Source organism: Rattus norvegicus, chromosome 3, assembly GCF_021556685.1.
Source record: "Rattus norvegicus strain SHRSP/BbbUtx chromosome 3, alternate assembly SHRSP_T2T, whole genome shotgun sequence".
Classification (NCBI taxonomy): Eukaryota; Metazoa; Chordata; class Mammalia; order Rodentia; family Muridae; genus Rattus; species Rattus norvegicus.
Window position 1 is genome coordinate 144,567,693 of NC_141536.1, and position 6,640 is coordinate 144,574,332.

Here is a 6,640-nt window from a genome sequence, read left to right on the forward strand (position 1 = left end):
CTGTCAGGCTACCTATAAAGCTAGTGTTCTACTTTTTGAGCCAAGTTTCCTTTAAGTTACCTATAATCGGTGGAATTATTAATTTTCCAAGCCTTCTTTAAAATCTACTTCTAAGCTTATCCCTGATGAAAACACCTGGTGCACTTACTTCTCCTAAGCAGCCACTTGTTTTGAGACACCTCTTCAGATGGCTTAGTTAGGTTGACCTCAAATCCACTGTCTTCCTGTCTCAGGCTTCAGAGTACTGAGATTACAGCCTGTGCCCACCACGCACTGTCGCTAGCTACAGACTTTACCCAGACTCACTGTCATATAGTGCTATTGTCACCATGAGGCTTCCATTTAAAGTCCTTGGCTATCACAGTAATTGGACTCCGTAAGGAAAAACAAGCTTTCTCATTTAAGAGGTCTGGCTTATACTTCCTGTTCAACCAACTGCAGGATGAGCCAAGGCCCTTCAGAAATGACTAATCCACCATGGGAAAGGTGAGCTTTTGGCATATTCAGTTATCTTCTTTCTCTCTGGGACTAGTACAGTTTCAGATGGAAATATCTGGAAGTTGAGTTCTAACCTTTTCTGTCTTGTTCATGATCACATGGGGGTAGGAGGCTCACTCCCCTTCATTTTCTTATCTTTTTGCTTCACCTCCAAAAGCCAACCTCAGAGCTTTGTAAGCCCCATACTATGTCAGAACACAGTTACATCCTCTCTCAAAGCAGCCTCACAGCTGGGCATGGAGTGCACGTCTGCAATCCCAGTGGAGGCAGGAGGACTGAAGGTTTGAGTTAACTGTGAGTTTACAGAATGAAAAATGTGTCTTAAATGAAAAACCCCATCTCACTTTTAGTTTGTAATATCATACATAACATGGCATTGAGTGATTGTCTAGACCACAATCTGTGACCCCACACAGGAGACGCAGGTCTTGGAATGTGGCCATATGGTTAAGTAAAATGCAGGTGAGAACTCTAATATCTGGACTCCTAAGACCTTAGAACTTTGGTTTTTGAGACACCTCACCACATAGCGCTGGCTGGCCTAGAACTTGCAATCTGGAAGAGACTGGTCAAAAACTTAAGAGACTCACCTACCTCTGCCTCCCAAGGGCAGGGATTAAAGGCATGTGTCTTCATGCCTGGCCCAGAGCTTTCTGAATTATAAACTCATCTCTCCTGAAAAAAAAATGACTTTTTTATATTCACTATTACTCTGAAGAGCACAAAAGAACGGACAGTGAAGGCACTCAGTACTGCTCCTACTTCTTCCCCGTCACCAGATGCTACTGTACCAGGGGGTGTCCTACCTATTAAATTTGGGCAAAATAACTGTATCAGATTCCTTGGCTATAAGGGGGATATGATTAGCTCTGAAGATTCATGTAAATACTATGTGCAAGGTCTGAGGTATTTAGGCCTGTGCTGGAATTACCAGCATGCTAACCATCACCATCTTTTCAAGCCTCATACAAGTTCCCTCACAGCAGCACTCAACCTTGGAGGCACCACCTTTTACCTACAATGGACAACTGTGCTCTTTCCATGCTCCTCAACCACCTTGCCTATTGAGAAAGTCTTTGTAACAGGGTCTCATAGAGCACACAGTGCCCTCCAGCTTTCAAGAGCACCTAAGTTGGTCCTTATCTTTCTTCCTCTACCTCCCAAATGCTTGACTGTGGGTCACAAACTGCCAACGCATGCCTAGCCACATACCACGGACCTACGCATACGCCACAGACCGACACACAACAAAAACTTCAGGAAAGCTAGCAGCACTGTACTGCACCAGACTTAAAGGAACCTAAAGGATTGTGTGAGCAGGTGACCTTGGTATATTTAAGAATGAGGAAAGATTAAATGCTGCCTTTCCCTGGAAGAGGTTTCCAGCATACTGCTGTTGATAGGAACCTTCTTCAGTAATAGAGAAATTATGTGCCCTTCATTTTTTATGTTCTTTTCTCAGCATTAGCAGGCTCTAACTGCTCTTCATAAACCCAAGGACAGGTTTTTTTTCCCCCTCCTGGGTTCAGGTGCATCTAGCTCAGTGCCAAATGGCCTGAAATTCACTTATTGGTCCTTCAAGCTCATGAATTACATGAGCCTCTTCATGCTCAAGAGCTTAATCAGGCAACCCTACAACCCCTACTTCCCCTTTATCTATTCAAACTCATGGTACAGAAGTGGCAGAGGCCATGAGTAGGTCAGTCTCTGTGTAGCAGCATCATTCCTTCAGACAACTCAGTCATGCTCACACCTGCTGTTGCCTACCTTGGCAAAATGGGGCAGCTCACAGATGCTGGAACAAGTCTTGGAGGCCAATCAGGAAATCCTCCAGAGGCTCCCAATTGAAGCATAGCCACCCACTGAATAGCCCTTCCCCCCATAAAATTGGAGCAGCCCATACCGCCGACAGGACCACTTTTCTTCCTTCTCATTTCTGCAAGGGGCATGGAGAAGGCAGCTGCTCTTCTTACCCCTGCATCCCCGCCTAACTTTAGGGTTCTGATTTAAATCAGCATCTCCAAAGACATTTATGACCCAAACTGTTTTCTTTTCAGACAGTCTGTAAAGCAGGAGGCCTACTATTCAAGTAGTCCTTGCCTCAATTTCTCAAGAGCTGTTATTAAAGGTATTGCTACAGCATGACCAAGTCCACGTTCTTACTGTAGTTACATTTATTCGCACATTACTCAAGTATGCTCATGAATTACAATTTTAAACAATGAAACTTATTTAGACCCATGTCTAAGCCTAAGAGTCAGACAGAATCTGGCAATACTTCAAAGCCTAAAGTGTGCACACAAGAACATAAGTGGGAAAATGCAGCAGGTTCCCAACTTGTGAAAAAGGTTAGAAAAATGTGAAAGCCACTCATTTGATTCCAGCATCTCCAAAGATCGTCCCAAAACCAAACACATTTCATTCGTCCCTGACCCATAGTAGAAAACCTAGCCAGAGAGAACTGGATATGAAGTTCCTCTCCACCCAGAGACTCTGAACATACTGTATATCAAACTACATCTGCCCACTCAAGTCCTAGTCTGATCAGTACCACATTAGTGGGTAATGCTTGTTACTTCAGATTTATTTTAGCTGGGGGAACTAAAATCATGGAGCATTGAGGGAGGCTCTTCCCTAATAGACTGGGGATCAGACAGTGAATTCAGCCCCACCTGACGCCCCTCAGATGAGGGAGAAGCAGGAGACACTTGCTACCTATGAAGCATGAGAACATCCATGAAAATTGTTTGTAGTTTCATAGCTCATACCTGAAATGCCAACTCTGAGGGGGGAAAAAAAAATCAGTTTTCAAGGTCAACCTGGGCCATAAAGGAATTTAAAAACCTCTATCCAATTAATGCTAGCAATAGAACCTCAGACAAGTTATTTTTAATTTATTTTGCTTAGATTTCCCTATCAATAAAATGGGAGTGGTGAAGGCAACTCTGGGGGCTATGGTTACACACACTAAGTGATCAATAGGGTCCCTGGGCTAGCAGGATGCCTAGTATATACTGACTGTCCTCACAGGTAAGTAAATGTGCCTTTCAGTGTTGGGGTAGCACCACTGATCCTTATGCTTGTGGGACACAGGACTTAAATGGCAGGATAGGGACAGGCTATGATAGAAAAGTGACTCATCTCTCTTCCAAGTAGCAATGTGGGGCTTCTATTCTACTGCACTCAATAGGGAGGGGAGGTCACCAAAGCAGCCAAGTCAAACACACTTAAATTTCTCTTCAGAGCCAAACTCATACCAATTTCCAAAAGAAATGGAAAAACTGGAGTCATAAAACCATGGACACTTAGAACTGAATAATGTGAATCCTCTTTTACTGAACAAAGCCCAAAGGACACATTTAGCCATGGGTCACAAGAACTAATGGAATCAAAAGAAATTATTCTGTCCCATTCTGTCACTTGCTCCCATTTTATAGTTCAGGCCAGTCTTAAAGCCAGGTAGCTCCTTAAGACGGTCCCCTACTGTACTATATGTCTTCTCTCTTGGCCTACATATACTAACTAGCCTTGTACACAGATGCAAAGAAGTCTATATCCATCACAATCTTATCACTGAAACTGCAACAGAGGACTTGCAGGACTCCAAACTCACAGGATTTCTTCAAAGGGATAATTTTTAAACAACACGTACAAATACCTCATGTATGGTAAAATTCACCCAAGAAAGTGACTTACAGCAGCGAGCTTCAAGGGTATTCACTTCTGCTTGCATCCTACCCCGTTATGAGATACATATCCGGTGCTTGCTATACATGGAGAATGGGAGGAAGTACCAGACCATCTTCCCGAGCACCACCAGGGAAAGAACATTGTCAAAAGCCATTGCCTCTCCAGTGTGCATGCAGCACAGTGGACCAGAGCCTTTGTTCATAATGCATGTTTTCCCTACTCACTGGTTTAATACCTCACTTCGCTGGGATATGTAGAGGATCTTAAGTATTAGCCTCCAAAAGTTCTGTCTGGCAAACTAGTAAAACTTCAACAGGGAAATTACAGTACAGCCACAAACTTGATTTCACACGAGTTAACTGCCTGACCGTCAACTGGCAGGAAGGCTTTACTCATCCTGTGGCATTTGCCTTCTCATCATTAAGTCCTGTTGAGCTCCGCACCTAAGACTGTTAGCATGGCATAGAGCTATGGTCAGTTGTATCTAGATGAAAACGTAAGTGTCTGAAGACCAACAAAGATGAGTTCCACCATCGAAGCAGCAAAATGGTCTGCCTACTGCAGTAAACAGCCACTCCAAGTTTATAGTCAAGGGGCATTGGTGGTCTCACAGACAGATAACAAGGCCAAAGGGAATTACAGACACACTGTCTCCATTTGCAACCTACCATGAGGAGTAGGGGACAGAGGCCTAACTCAGAGTTCAGCAAGCATGAGAAACTCAGCAGCAGCACAGGCTGGTATGTTTGACTACTACTGCTTGTCTCCTTTCGCCTTTCTTTTTCCTTCTTGAGACAAGGTCTCACTATGTGGCTCTGGCTTGCCTGGAAGGCACCATGTAGCCCAGGCTGGCCTGGAAGGCCCCATGTAGCCCAGGCTGATCCAGAGTGCTGGAATTAAAATGTAGCACAGCCAGTGTGTGGCAGCACAATGTGGTTATTACTGTCTGCTATGAATCATTTAACTATCCTTTGTAATCAAAACCTCTGAAGTAAATGATCTCTCCTGTCAGGCGGCTACAGTTCACTGACACTAATCACCCTGGTTTCCAGCAGATATATTTACATGTGAGAAGGCAAAAGGAGAAAACTGGTGGTAGCAGCAGAGGCTGAAACACCAAGGAGCTGATAGAGACTTCCTGGGATGAGTCAGGCTACTGCCAACATCTGTATTTATGTTTTTCCTCTTTCCATAATAGGAGGTTGTCAGATTATTGAAAAGAATTTAAAAATAATGTTCTCTAGGCCAGAGTCTAGATGTCTGACATGGGGATGCCAATATTAATACTCTATTCCATTCACTACTTCTCTGCAACTATTTGCTGAGTTTCGTGTCCTAACCTCTAACATTTCGTTAGGGGAAGGCCCCTGAGGCTCAACAGAAATCAAAGCCCATGGTTAATGAAATCTCCCCTGGGGGCTGGGGATTTAGCTCAGTGGTGGAGCGCTTACCTAGGAAGCGCAAGGCCCTGGGTTCGGTCCCCAGCTCCGAAAAAAAGAACCAAAAAAAAAGAGATCTCCCCTAATATACTGCCCCAGTGCTTTTGAAGTGCTTTTCTCCTGTACCTGGAGCTGCAATGTTTACATTAGGGTCATTTTTCCTGGACTCTTCAGTAGGGGAATGGTATGTAGAAAGCATGATATGCTGCATTGGTTGCTTATTGTTACATATGTTAATCCAGAAAAGGAGCCATACTTAACTAAAGGATGCTTGCAACTCTCAAAGACATATACAATGTAGCTCAAACCATGACAATTAAGTCCAGCAGAGGATACTAAGAATTAGCATTTAACAGGAGACGAATCTGCTTATGTTGCTGGACACAAGGCTTTTCTGCAAACCATTTCCACTGCAAATGTGCTACCACAGTACTTTTTGAACTACTGTACAGGAAGCTTTCACACCCTATCAGATTTTATACTAAAAATAACATCTTTTACATGAAAAGCCAAAGCTTTAAGTTTAGGTCCTACTATATCCCCTTAAGAAAAAAATATACTCTGGGGAGGACGGTGATGCTTTCTTGTGTAAAATGCTAGAAAGCAGAAACCATCTAATGGCAGCAGTGACCTCTCTCAAGCCCACCCGTCTGTGTGTGTGTGTGTGGGGGGGTACTGATGCCACTTCATCATTCTACAAATGCCCACTCAACATTGGTCAGTTTTAAAAAGACCGAGACAGCGCAGCTTGTGTCTGTTGTCCAGTTATTCCACAAACCAAGGTGGGAAGAATGCTCGAATTCAGTTCTAAGTAGCCTGGGCAATACAATCAATAAAATCACTTAGTTGCTGTGTAGAATTATGTATTAATTAGCCCGAGCTCTTCTACAGCTGGACATGCAGCTCAGTGGCAGACTGCCTGCTCAAACTCTCTAACACGCAATAGGGTATTCAAATATGAGCTAAACTCTTACATGAAAAAGATAGAAATTACAAGCATTTCCCGAGAACTT

At 43.6% G+C, this 6,640-nt stretch overlaps 1 protein-coding gene across 1 annotated transcript in view; it reads right to left on the reverse strand.

The window, feature by feature from the left end:
- Window positions 1-6,640, reverse strand: part of Cpne1 (copine 1) — a 42,388-nt gene that overhangs the window by 14,904 nt on the left and 20,844 nt on the right.